This window comes from Sus scrofa, chromosome 5 (assembly GCF_000003025.6).
Source record: "Sus scrofa isolate TJ Tabasco breed Duroc chromosome 5, Sscrofa11.1, whole genome shotgun sequence".
NCBI lineage: Eukaryota > Metazoa > Chordata > Mammalia > Artiodactyla > Suidae > Sus > Sus scrofa.
The window spans coordinates 36,149,960-36,164,724 of NC_010447.5; the positions used below are offsets into that span (position 1 = coordinate 36,149,960).

The 14,765-nt window shown below is 38.7% G+C and overlaps 1 long non-coding RNA gene across 1 annotated transcript in view; it reads left to right on the forward strand.

Moving 5' to 3' along the window:
- The window catches only part of LOC110260706, a 79,458-nt gene extending 74,794 nt beyond the window's left edge, over positions 1-4,664 (forward strand). The window contains exons 4-5 of the long non-coding RNA XR_002344044.1: positions 1,524-1,588; positions 4,607-4,664. This is a non-coding gene — a long non-coding RNA (uncharacterized LOC110260706). The remainder of the gene's footprint in view (positions 1-1,523; positions 1,589-4,606) is intronic.

Sequence of the window (14,765 nt, forward strand, 5' to 3'; positions counted from 1 at the left end):
TCTTCTCTAGAATATATTTGTAAGCTTTTTGATGATAGCCATTCTGACCAGCATGAGATGATACCTCATTATAGTTTTGACTTGCACTTTACTAATAATTAGCAATGTTGAGCTTCTTCTCATATCTGTTGGCTATCTGTATGTCTTCTTTGAAGAAATATTTGGCTTTTTTGTATATTTAAATATATATATGTTACATATATATCTCACATATATTTATACACACACAGACACAAACATGTGGCACATCAATTATGTCTCTATTAAGCTGTTGAAATAGGCCCTTGAATTTTTGTTGACATGTCATTATAGTTTGCATTGTATTATAGTTTGTGAATGTGGATCATTGATTCTAACTACGGCTCTTTGTAAATTTGGTCTTCTCACTATTCATGGGGCAGAAAAAAATAAGGCAAAATGTGGTGACTTTTCTAGGCCTATCAGAGTGATTTTGGAGTTTCTCTGATATACAGTGAAAAGAGAAACTGTAAGTGATAACGGCTAACTTAACATCCACCTTAAGTCCCTCCTAGTACGCTATGTCCCCAGATCTCCAGAAGTCAAAATTTTAGATATGATTCATGTTTTATCAGTCAGATGCTGCTTCATGAGACTTTGATTAAAAAGTTAACATAGGCCAGAGTGGTAGAGTGTGGAGGCACAAGTTGTAGGAGAGGTGACATGGTTCTGGACCAGCATATGAAACAGTGAACTTCTAACATGACAGGTAGTTTCCTGATAAACAGCTGTTTTCTTTCACAGTGTGGCAGCAATGCCCCTAGTCAGGTCAGAGTTAGTATGGCTTTGTAGTGATTACTAGTACAAAATGGATTCCTGATTTGTTACCTTCTGCAGTGGTGATGATCAATTTCTCTATCCATGGCAGAGGCAGAGTTATTCTAAGAGCTAGGATTTAGTCCTGGGAGATTAGCCTGGAAGCTGCTTCTCTAGATTTTTAAAATTTATGAAAGCACATAGTTCCCTATATAAAAACATTTCGCTTAAACAGTTCAAGTGGATTCTGTTGTGTGCAACTGAAATCTGACCCATAAAGTAATTAGTACCAGAAGTGGTTCTCACCAATAAAACATCAAAGAAATGGACTTGATTTTGTTTAAAGGCAATTGCATCCCAGAATGAGCAATTACTTAAGTTGTGGTCTCTGGTCAATGCTGTGATAGATCACTGTGGGGGACATGAGGAAGAAAAGGACTTGGGAGTGGGATGGCAGGTAAACTAAAAGAAAGAAAGGCTCGGAGTTCCTGCTAGGTATAGTGGGTTAAGGATGAGGTGTTGTCTCTGTGGCACCACGTGTTTGGAGTGAGTTAAGGATCTGGTCTTGCTGCAGCTTAGTGTAGGTCATAGCTATGGCTCAGATTCTATCCCTGGAACTTCCATATGCTATAGATGAGGAAGAAAAGAGAGAGAGACAGGTTCAATATTTTAAATTCTTAGCTCTAGAAGCCATCTGAGAATCATGGAATTTTTGTAGCTGTCCTTAAAGAATCTCTCATCTTTTGTAGCCTCAAGACTAATTTAGATGGAAATCAGATGGAAAATCTGATGCTGCAGGTTGCTGTATTATAAGGTAGGTTGAATTTACAGTTTTTCCATTTATTTTTCACAAAATTGAAAACATCGACTGAGAAAAAGACCCCCATCATTGAAATGAAGTCATTTAAGAGGACTGGGATAAATCTGTATACCATGAACCTCAAACCTCACCAAGTCTCTTTGCCAGCAGAAGCAGCTCCTCTCTTGCCTGATGACGTTGACCTTGATTTCTTTGAAGACCATATAAGCATTTTCTGAGGCAATTTCCTTTCAAAGAAATGTCAGTTCTTCTCTTGTAGCACCCTTGCTATTATTGCTTCCACATTTATAGCCAAATCAGATCTCTGCATGTCCTAGGGAACAATTGCAATGTCAAGTCTCAGAGGAAAAGGCTTACAAACAAAAGGAGTTAAATGATTTTATGCAAATACTTATAATAGCCAAAAACCGGAGAGTATGTGTGAGAAATGGATTTTGAAGATACTAGGTACTAGACCAATGCTTTGATGTGATGATTATTGATATGGATACAGTTACCAAAAATTTAGAATTGAATGTATAGTCTGATGGCTGATTGACTCTTAGACTTCATGGTGGTTTAAGCTAATAAAATCAAAACGCCAGAAATTTCTTAGTACCATAAAAAAGAAGAAATTCAAGTCTTAGGGAATTAGGCATGTTAGAACGTATTTAAAATGTATGATCAACTCAACCACCCCACGTCTCTCAAGATCGTTCAGATCATTGATAAACACACTGATGAGGGACAGCCATGGCTGTTCTCCATAAACTGAAAGTAAAGAGAGAACACGCCGCCATTCAACCAGCATTCCAGCTTTAGTGGGAATGATAGAATTTTAGGTAGCAGAGGCCATGTGTGGCAGTAATTATGCCAGAAGGCCAAGCATAGTTATCTCAGTAGACACAAGTTGTTTGACAGCAGGAATTTTTAGTGGTGACTTACCGATCTTGGGGCTCTAGGAGTGAAAGAAATAGATGGGTGAACTCACTAAAAACTCAAAGGTCTGGGAACAGAGGGCTGACCTGACACCTTATAATAATCATGCCCTACCAATTCCCAGACCTGTCAGTACATAGACACAAAGCCTTTTGAGTGAAAGGCTTCATTGTTTGCTCTCCCTGCAACTTTGGTTTCCTCCTTCTTTATTACAAGAAATTTCTGGCATCCACTTTATTCATCCCTGGCTGCCATTCAATGCAAATTTGCAGTCAACCTATGACTGATATCCTTGAAGAAAGACGACCACCAAAACATCGCAAATACAAACTGTAAATCTTCCTCTCATTGCCGATAACAAAGTAACATTTTATGTGGTAAAGAAACATACTAGACTTTTCAGTGATGATTGATATTGGTTCTGAGATAGCATGGAGTCTATGGAGACTCAGTCACTGTGATGGTTTGCTGGTCAGAATGGGGACTTATGGGTTTGAGTGATAAATGGAGTTTTGGTCAATGTTCACTGCAGAGTATTTTTGGTGGATCCATGTATATATATGGATATATAATATTTATATATACATTATTTTTCCAATTCCTAAGTATATAATTTATATAAAATAAATATATATATATAAATAAAGTATGACTCTTAGACTTAATGGTGGCTTAAGCTAATAAAATTGATACGCCATAAATTCCTCCACATCATGAAAAAGAAGAAATTCAAGTCTTAGGGAATTAGTAATGTTAGAATATATAATATATACATATATAATATATATATAACTACATGTATATTCAACATACATTCAGTGTACTCAAAAACTAGCTAAATCCACATGTGCCGCTCCCTGGCAAGTAGCTATTCTCCTTTTGAGAAACAGCTGCTCTTAGTGTGTTATTAGACTCTAGCAGAAACTGGATATGTAACTTCAGGACTCAGATATACACACAGACTGAGCTGCTTTTCATGAACTGAGTGGCATCTGATTTGCTAAGTCATAAATTAGGGTATGTCCAGCAGCACTCCGTTATCACATGGAAACAAAATATGCTATTAATCTTGTGCAGTTCTTTCTACTCCATTCTTCCCTCAACCCCAGCCCCAGAACCCCAGGGGAGGTTCCATATAACTCGAGGAAAAAAAAGCATTCAAATCCATTGATAGATGGTTCCTAATGATATGTGGCCTGATCTAGAAGTAGGCTGACTGCTGAAACATTACAGCTTTGCACAAGGGTATTATCGAAGGACAGGGGATGAAGGAAATTCCCCCAATGGGCAGACCATACAGTGGTAGATCTAGAGGTATACCTTGTCTGGGATGAGAGATGCAGACAAGGTACACCTCTAGACCATACGGTGATAGGTCTAGAGGTATACCTTGTCTGCATGTATATAAACATTTTGGTTCATGGGCAACAGCTAATGGGTTGGGAAATACAGTATATAGAGGATTTTTGACAAGGAAGTTTGAAGAAGAGGTAAGTAGATTGACCCAGAGACTGAGTCATGTGTTCTTTATGACTGCTTTTCTAAAGGTCCTACTTTGGAGATGAAGTTCTCAACATTAAGTGGATGTGATGGTCACTCAGTAGATGAGAAAGACATTTAAAAATTTTTTTTATGAAGTATAGTTGATATACAATGTTGTGTTAATGTCTGCTGTAGAGGAAAGTAATTGTTCTACATATCTACATCCTCTTTAATATTCTTTTCTGTTATGGTTTGTCACAGGATATTGAGTATAGTTCCTTGAGCTAATACAGCACAGCCTTATTTTTATCCATTCTATTTGTAATGGTTTGCATCTGCTAACCCCAGCTCCCCATTCTTCTTTCCCCTATGCTCCACCCCCTCGGCAACCCCAAGTCTGTTATCTATGTCTGTGAGTATGTTTCATAGATAAGTTCATTTATGCCGTGTTTTAGATTACATGTATAAGTGATATAACATGGTATTTGGAGAAAGACAGTCTTTCTCCAGCCACTCCAGTGTTGCTTACTAGGTTAAAGAAGAAAGTGGTTTTGATGGCCATAGGTGGAGGTTCTATATCAGCTCAATAACATGAGTTTTCTTCCACTACAGCTGATATGGCTACATATCCACGAAGTGTCCACACTACCAGACACAGAGTAATGTCCAGGTAATAGATTATATTAATTTACTTCCATCATGGAGAGATCAGTGATTTTTCCTCATGAAAATGGATTATTCAATATGGGTTTGAATTTGCTTTCTCTGCTTACTATGTTTCTGCCAGCAAACGTCTGAGGACTTACCAAGTAGCTTATTGTATATGGATGCTAAGTATATAGAAAGTAGCTTTATTAAAAAATTACACTGATTAAATAACTAATTTTATAGCAAAATAAGTCATTGGGTTCATACTTAGAAGATAAACTGGGAATATCCATTTAGAAGCAGTTACCTTTATGAAATGGTGGCATGGACCACTGAAGACTGAGTTATGGCATCTAAGAAATAACACCTTGGGGGAATGGAATGCTGCATTACAGATGCAGTATTTACTCTGAACCACTGACCAACATATTTCTGCAATAGCTGGAAGATGTAGGGTCTGAAAACAAAGTAAGAGACAAGGAAATTATATCTCTTACCTACTATTACACCAGTGTAGTACCAAATGACCTACTTAGGAAATTTTGCTTCTTGTCAAAATTTGGGGCTATGCTTAAGTCAGAGCTTTTAGTCTCTGAGAGGCTTGCATTTCTAGCAGATCCAGTAACGTAATTGGAAGATGAGATTATTAACCTGACATTTAGGGAAAGGAGGTCAATCTTGGGTTAGCTGCCATAACTGATCCTAATTATCAAGGAGTAAATAGATTAATATGCTTGGAACACTAGTAATCCTCTTGAATGCCTCCCATGACTATTCATCTATAGCTAGATAATTATGCCTGACAGCTATGTTGTGGAGGTTGTTTAGTTGTTTTGAAATACAAGTATGGAAAGTAGGTTTTATATGGATGCTAAGTATATAGAAAGCAGCTTTATTTAAAAAATTACCATTTTCTTATAATCAAAGGCTGAAAAACTTGAAAACCACATTTTTCTAGCCTCCCTTGTAGGTAGGGTTCTAGACATGATTTAGATTACATTAATCAGAAGCATTTTTTATGATCTATTGATTAGTAATTGAGTCATATGAGTAGAGAGGCAAGATATAGGGTGTCCATTTTGCTTATGTGGATGGAGAATGACAGAGGTTGCATGGCTGTGGGGGCATCTGTTAAAGCTTCCTAATTCGGAATGTGGCTCCATGATTCAGCAGATTCTTGCAGAAGCAGCTTTCCTGATTCATAGCAGAAGTTGTATGGCTTTGGGAGCTGTTCAGATTCAACCCCATTTCTCCTGATCTTCCAATTTTGTAAGCACTTAATTTCCTTCATCAAATCCTGTTCTGCTTCAAGTGACTAGAGTGGATTTTATTTTCTGCAGTTGAACCCTGTAGAATATAATTCTTTCCAGTTTGGAGATACTAGTAGATTTTTTTTTTTTTTCAGAAAAATTTCCCCTTACCTGCAACCATGCTGTACTATACTCTTGAGAAGGGGAGTTATGTAGATTACTGGTGACTTCTTCTAATTTAGTACAAATTCAGATAATGTTTCTGAAATGTTGGGCTCTCAGGTTAGGACCTGGTCTTGTTTACAGGCTCGTTAAAGTTTATTGATTTTGTTTCTTTCTTTGAAAGTTATTTCCAAAAGAAAAATAAGAAATATTTAATAATTTATTATATTACAAATCTTGGACTGATTTATTCTAAAGTTATTTTAATGTCAAGCTCAGTTTACATTCGGTTGTTCAGGCTGGCAAACCCATCTTCCTTATCTGTTTGGGGATTCCTTGAATAGGAGGACAGATATGTCTAAATCTAAAGGCATCATCTCAAATTATGGCAATGGGCAGACTTAAAAAAAAAGACTACAGGTTCAGTTTTACAAATCAGGGACAGTCTCAGTTTTTCTCAGCCTTCGGCTGCACACAGAATAATCTGGGATGATTCTAAAAAGTGTTAATGTAAGGACCATACCTCAGACAAACTAAATCATTCTTTTAGGGATATGTATTTTTTAACCACTCCCTGTCCCAGGTGATTGTATTAGTTTGCTCAGGATACCATAACAAAATACCACATACCAGCTGGCTTATACAACAGGAATTTATTTTCTCATAATTCTGGAGGCTGGAAGTCCAAGATCAAGGTGCCATCAGGGTTGGTTTCCAGGGAGGCCTCCCTCTCCTGGCTTGTTGATGGCCATCTTCTCACTATATATATCTTCCCTCAATCTTCTTCTGTGCACCTAAGGAGAAAAAGAATCTCTGGTATGTCTTCCTCTTATAATCAGTCCAGTCAGCTTAGGGTCCCACCCTTATGACCTCCCTTAACCTTAACTACTTCTTTAAAAGCCTGTCTCCAGATATAACCACATTGGGGATTAGAGTTAAAATAGCATATATATTTTGAGGGGACACACTGCCATCTATAACAGTGATGACTGACAACCACTGGTTTAGTGGGATCATTTGGTCATGGGGGATGGATCTTAGGACATAAGAAAAAGAAGTCTCTGCAGCAATCCTGCAACTTCTGTTGGGTAAATGGACAGAAATTGCACTAAATAGGGAAAGGTATTGGATGGGGGCAGAAGCTAGCCAATCAAAACATTTAGTCTGAGTAGGATGATAGGCTCAACTCCAGTGCAAACTGGCTTAAGGTGTTTAAAGCTTTATATCCCAGAGTGGGTTATAATACTGAACCTTGTCTAAGCGCTGGAGTTCTTAAAACCATGAATCCTGAACTAAATAACAAGAATTTGAGAATCAGGGTCCAACTTCAGTGACAGGAGCAGTAGGAAATGGATGTGTGGTCCTGTGAACTGGCTTTCAGGACAAACTTCTTAACCTTGAGTGAAAATCGTAAAGTAAGTCCTCAAGATCCAGCCAGGGCTCACATCGGGAGGTTCAAGAGAGCTTGAAGAGGAAATCACTCCCCATGGACAACTGATGCAGGCACAGCTGACTATTGTTAGATCTCATTTATTGGTGGAGTGAAGAATTCTTTTTAATCTTTGGTATGGCTTTCAATGGTCTGCTGTCTAGAGCAGTGGTTCTCAAACTTGAGCAGACATCAGGATCACTTGATGTTGTTGTTCAAGTGGATTACTTGGCCTCACTCCCAGTTTCTGATGCAATAGTTCTGGAGTAGAACCCAAGAATTGCACTTTTAGCATGTTTCCAGGTGATACGGGTGCTACTCTTTTGGAGACCACATTGAGAATCACTGATCTTATTTGCATGGAGTAGATATTTTATTTATTTTATTTTATTTTTTTGTCTTTTTGCCATTTCTTGGGCCGCTCCCACAGCACATGGAGGTTTCCAGGCTAGGGGTCGAATCGGAGCTGTAGCTGCCAGCCTATGCCAGAGCCACAGCAACGCAGGATCCAAGCTGCGTCTGTGACCTACACCACAGCTCGTGGCAACGCTGGATCCTTAACCCACTGAGCAAGGGCAGGGATCGAACCTGCAACCTCATGGTTTCTAGTCGGATTCGTTAACCACTGCACCATGACGGGAACTGCTGGAGTAGATATTTTATATGTGAACACTCTAAAATGTAAATCTGCATCACATATGCATGCTTGTCTAATTCTTTCTCTTTCTTTGAATAAATAGCTAAATAGCAAAACTCAGAGAAGGCAGGAGAGTAACTTTTGATAATGGGAAACAGGATGCTATAGATGCTCAAGAGGCTAAATCCATCCTAAGAGCTTCTGAGTAATGGGAAAGGGTCTTCCAGATAACACTCAACTAAGAACTTATTGCTCCCTAAACCTAGGGAGGTCAGTAGAAACTCTTCCATCTCAACAGTGGCAGCACATTTTAACAGGGTTTGCAGATACTGTTCAGACTCAATATTATCAAAATTATTCTATATAAATTGTGTTTACTTTGCCCCCAGTCCCCCCTTTCACCTCTAAACCACCAAAGACAGCTTTTCTTCAAAGGGAAGGTTAGGTTAGGGATTTAAGGAAGTTGCCTTTGGTGAAAAAGGCCTTATCCAAATGTCCAAGCAGAAAAGAATGGTATTAGTTTTTTAGTCTAAGAGATTAAAGAAGAAGAGATGAGACCCAGGGCCTCTCTGCTTACAAGTGAGCTGAGCCAATCTGTTCTGCACAAATGCGGGGGCTGCTCTCCTAACATAGCTTGGGTTTAAAACATTCCTGCATAGTTTTCTGATGAGGACAGGAAAGTATCATGAGGGAAGGGGCTTTCCCCAGCTTTCATAAAGTCTCCATTTGAGCTAGAAGGTCCCCAACAGAATCTCAGGTCAGGGAAAACAGACAAAAACAGAAAAAATTAACATGTGGTATGACAGGCTAGGTGCCCAGGCCCCATCACTGGGCGTGCGCTCATCCTAGTTTTGCTGCTCAGAAGTTTCCAAGTGAACAGTCTAAGAGAAGGGCTAATGAGAGGGACATCTCTCATGCTCCAGAGCTGAGCAGGACCATAGAACCAAGACAAGTTCACTGTCTTGGGACAGTTTGCCGGAAAAGAGCATTCAGAGTGAGTAAGAGTTACATGGCTTATGTCTTCCAAGATCTCGCCTACTGATGGGCTTGAGTATGTGTCATACTATCACCTGTTCATGTCTGACAACTTATTTACCAGTTTTCTAATTGTTGAAAATGTGAGACCTCAGGCTGCCCATATTCAGAGTCATCAATGAGTGGGAAGATACCCTGTGTGAATCTTCAGTCTTCTCATAGCTACCGTTCAGCTACCCTGTGAGGATGCAACACCCATGAACATTCTTAAGCCACAAGAGGGCCCCAGCCATGTGGTAGAGTAAGGGGGTGGGAAGGACACACCGTATCTCCACCACTTGGCAGGGCCAGGGCACATCAGTCTTTTCCAAGAAAGGCACAGAGAGAGGCGGGGTTATTTCTGTTATTCACAGAGAGCCACATTGCCTGCATCTTAGCATTTCATTCATCTGTTTTTCAGTGGCAAGGAGGATAGAAATATCTGGCTCAGTTGAGGTACAGGCAATGAACTGCCACTAGAGTGATTGCAGATGTAAAAACTGATGATACGCCTTCCTGTCGTGGCTCAGCAGAAACAAATCTGACTAGGATCCTTGAGGACCCAGGTTTGATCCCTGGTCTCACTCAGTGGGTTAAAGATCTGGTGTTGCTGTGAGCTGTGATGTAGGTCACAGATGCGGCTCAGATCTGGTGTGGCTGTGGCTATGGTATAGGCCAGTGGCTACAGCTCCGATTTGACCCCTAACCTGGGAACCTCCATATGCTGCAGGTGTGGCCCTAAAAAGACAAACAAATGGAAAAAAAAAAAACTGATGATATTTTATGAGGGGGAATATTTATTGAACATATTTATTACGACAGATTCAATGCTAAGCCTTTTACAATATCATCTTCATTGAATTTTCCACCAACCTCCTAAGGTATATATTTTAATTTTCTCATCTTAAATATGGAGGAACTGAGTTTTAAGCTATGTAACCTACTTAAGATCACACAGCTGGGGACTGGTAGGGCCAGGCTTCAGGTCCGCTTCACTCCAGAGATAGCATTACAGTGACTTGGCTGCGTAGAGTTATGACATTCTTGTCTTTCAGTGGATTCAAGGGTATGACCAATGTGACACTGTTCATGAGATAGGGACACAGCAAGCGTGGGAGTAGGGTAAAGGAGGTTCTAATTCCAGAATGAAAAGGCAGAGTGACATGGAAAAGAACCGAACCTGACATCATACTGTGACTGCACACAGCTGAAGTTTTCATCACTATCCTAATAATACCAGTCCCAAAAGATGCTTCATTAGAAAAGGTTTCCATTGTCAAACACACTTACTGGATGCTGCTAAGGCTAGCTGCTTCTTAAAGAGGCACAGTGTAAATTAGCTTATTACCAGAGCCTGTTTAATGTTGATTTTTCTCAACATTTTCCAAACATATTTGGCTGCAGATCTCTTTTATGTGTAACAACAAATTCCCCAGAACAGTCTTCGTGGCCTAGTGAAATGAGTTTAGCTGTCAGCTGCAGCAACACACTCAGGTTATACCAGAGTATGAGTTTTTGTTATTGTGTTGCATTTAAAGTTCTTATTTTTAACTTTAGGCTCCTGACTAGCAAACCATAAATAGTTCCTTCTAAAAATAAGTTACTTTAGCTGCTTCTTTCTACAATACTTAAATAATATCTTCAGGTATTGAGAAAAAGAAATACATATTAAAGGATTCTGATGCCATTTGTCATCATTCTTGTGCCACAGTGTAGCAGAAGAAGGTCAAACTGAGGTGATCCAATACTTTAATGAAATTAAAATAACTTTTTGCTATAAAGTAATTGTAAATTTAAAGACTTACAAGAATAGTACAAAAATCTCTCATAAGTCCTTTATATCTGCCATGCAGATTCAACATTTGTTCACTTTTGGCAACATTTTCTTCTCTATGTTCATGCCTAGCTCTTACTTTTTCCTGAACTGCTTGTCAGTTGTAGACTTTATGTAGTATTTATCCTTAAATACTTCAGTATGTATTTTCTAAAGAACCAGGACATTCTTAGTAATAATATGATGCCTTGCAAAATGGCCAAATGTTTCTCCTATACTTACATAAATGACCATTTGACTTTAATTATCCTCCCATCAAGAGGGAGAGTCTATTTTTTCACTCCTTAAATTTGGGCTTAGTCATGTAACTTGACTTGGACACAGGATATTAAACATTAACGCCAGCAGATGCTTGAAAAGTGCTTGTGTTGTAGGGCTCGATGACTGGGCTAAGCTGTGGGAGGATGAGGGATATGCAGTTACCATCTTGGTTGATATCAAGCCATGTGACATTAATGTGAGTAAGACTATTTAGACAATGCAGATCCTTCCAGACCAACTCAAACTATAAGAATTACCGAGCTAACCCATAGGAACTTCAGAAGGAATAAATGTTTATAGTTTTAAGCCATAAAGTTTTAGGGTGATTTGTTGCACAGCAACAGAGTAAAATGATCAAAACCAGAAAATTTCAGCGCAATACAATATTAGTAACTGATCCATATTCGAATTCTTCTATTTGTCCTAAAAATGTTTTTTATGGAAAATTTTCCTTCCCCAACCCATATTCCAATCCAGGATCATGCACTGCAATTAGCTGTCATCTCTCCCTCTCTCTCATAACCTTCACAATATTTTGTTATTATTTTTTGACATGTAAAAAGTTGTACATAATTAATGTATATAATTTGATGGGTTTGGAGATAAGCATATACCTGTGAGGTCATCACCACAATCTGTATCATAAAACTGTCCATTGCCTCCAAAAGTTTCCTTCCACCTTTTCATTTACTATTATTATTATAACAACACGTAAGATCTATGCTGTTAGGACATTTTAACATATACAATACAATACTGCTAATTATAGGCACTATGTTGTAGAGTAGATCTTTAGGATTTATCTATCTTGTGTAACCAAAACTTTGTACACTCAAATACTTGCATTTTCTCCTCCCCTCAGCTCCTGGCAACTACCATTCCACTCTCCTTACATATATTTGATGATTTTAGGTTCATCATATAAATGATACCATGTAATATTTGTCCTCCTGTGTCTGGCTTATTTCACTTAGTATAATGTCCTCCAGGTTCATTCATGTTGTTGCAAATTGCAGGATTTGCTTCTTTTTCAAGGTGGATAACATTCTATTGTATGGATATGCCACATTTCCTTTAATTGGTCATCAATTGGTGGACATTTAGGTTGCTTCCCTGTCTTTGCTGTGGTAAATAAAGTTGTAGTCAACATGAGAGTACAGGTATCTCTTTGAATTCCTGATTTCAATTCTTTTGGATATATACCCAGAAGTGGGACTGGTGGATCATATGGTAGTACTATTTTTAGTTTCTTTTTTTGACATGTAAAAAGTTGACAGGTAAAAAGTTTTTTTGAGGAACATACATACTGTTTTCGATAAGAGCTATCCTAAAAAGTGTGGACTGATATCTTATTGTGGTTTTGATTTACGTTTTCCTAATCATTAGTGATGTTAAACTCCTTCTCATGTACTCGGTGACTATTTGTATGGCTTCTTTGGAGAATATACCTATTTACTTCCTTTGGCCATTTTTAAATTGGTTTTTTAAAAATATTTCCTGACCTCAAAATATATTATAAAGATATGGTAATTAAAATAGTATGGTACTGACATAAAAACAAGAATATAAACCATTGGAACAGAATATCACAGCCCCCGAATAAGCCTCTCATATAAGGTTAACTGACCTTTGACAAATGTGCCAAGAATATACCATGGGGAAAGAAGAGTCTTTTAAATAAATGACGTTAAGAAATCCGGATATCAACATACAGATAAATGGAACTGGGTCCTTATCTTACCCCATCCACAAAAATCAAATCAAAATGGATTAAATATTTAAATGTAAGACTTAAACTGTAAAACTCCTAGAAAATCTCCCGAATATTCATCTTGGCAATGATTTCTTGGCTATGGACACCAAAATCACAGGCAACAAAAGCAAATATAGACAAATGGGATTATGCAAATAAAAAAAGCTTCTGCACAGCATAGGAAATAATCAACAAAATGAAAAGGCAACATACAACATTGGAGAAAATATTTGTAAACCATATGTCTGGTTAAAAATTAATATCTAAAATGTACAAGGAACTTACACACTCAATGCCATGTCTCTTTAATTTTTTTAAATCTGGAACTCTTCCCTAGCCATATATATATATTTTTTCATGGATGACTTTTTGAAGAGTATAGAGCAAGGAGTTTCCTGATGGCCTAGTGGTTATGGATTTACCATTGTCATTGCTGTGGCATGGGTTCGATCCCTGGCCTGGGAACTTCCACATGCTGCAGGCACCCTGCCCACCCCCTCACCCCCCAAAGAATATGGAGCAGTTCTTTTAAAGAATGCCTTTCAGTATCAGTTTTGTAATATTTCTTTATAATTAAAGTTGTGCTTTCTTTTTGCAAGAATAATATATCATGGTCTTGTATCCATCTCAATGCTTCATATCAGAAGGTACAGGGTGTTATTCTGTCTCATTATTTATGTTTACTTTGATGTTTCATTAAGACGGTGTTCACTAGGTTTCTCCAATATTACCGTATTTCCCTTTGCTGGTGCTAGGCATCGCCACTTCAGGAGGGGATGGGGAGGTCCTAAAGTAGTATATGAAGGAAGAAACAGTTGGGACTAGTCCTCTCAATTCATCTGATATTACTAGTAGTGATCTAGAAACCTGGCTATGGCACACACCCTCAGTACCCTGGGCATGAGTATTTTTTTTTCTGTCAGTCAAACTATACAGGTGGCCCATCAAACTGTTGACCAGAAGGGTGCTAAAAATACCTCCCTCATTAGAGCTATGGGTGGCTATGCTCAGATGAGGAGTGGGTTCACATGGCTCCCACCAGGTTATGGACATTTGAGAACCCAGGTTCCCCTCTGTTGGGAACAAAAAAAATCAGTAGAAAAAGTTGTAACAGGAGTATGGGATGGATATCACTGGAACTCGTCATTCTGTCACATTAAAGGATAGCACCAGGTTTGGCACTGACTGATTCACCACCCAGGTATTTATTGGGTAGCCCTGAATGGGACCCTGTGGTGATGTAGCACAAATCTTCCACCTGGGTGGTTGGGCTGCTGCACCTTGGGTTTTCCTGAGCACAAGGGAGAATTGGCCTCAAAGTAATAAAATTTGCCAACCTCCCTTTTCTCAAGGCCAGATGGGCACATTCTGATTTCCACTGGTATAATCATTTGACAACTGCCTTTGTTCCCTCAATTGGCCTGGAGGACATGATAGCACACATAGAAGCCCTTCCTAAGTGCGTCTAGCAAACCTCAAATGATAGCCAGGAAAGTCTGTCTTTACTGAGCACTGAGATGTCTCTGTTGAGAAAAGCTGCCCCGTGGGATGGGAAATGGAGGGGCCGTGGATACTATTACTGCCTTGCAGGGAGGCATGCGTGCCATTATCCAAACAGAATGTTGTGTGGTCAGATCTGATGAGTCTCTTGATGTATCATCTTTGTTAAATTGCATGAGGACACAAGTGAACACCAGAAATTGTCTCACCCCCAATCTAAGGGACTTAATAAATCCATTGTTCAGATCATGGAGCTCTTGGTGGAAAAAATTATTTCTTATTG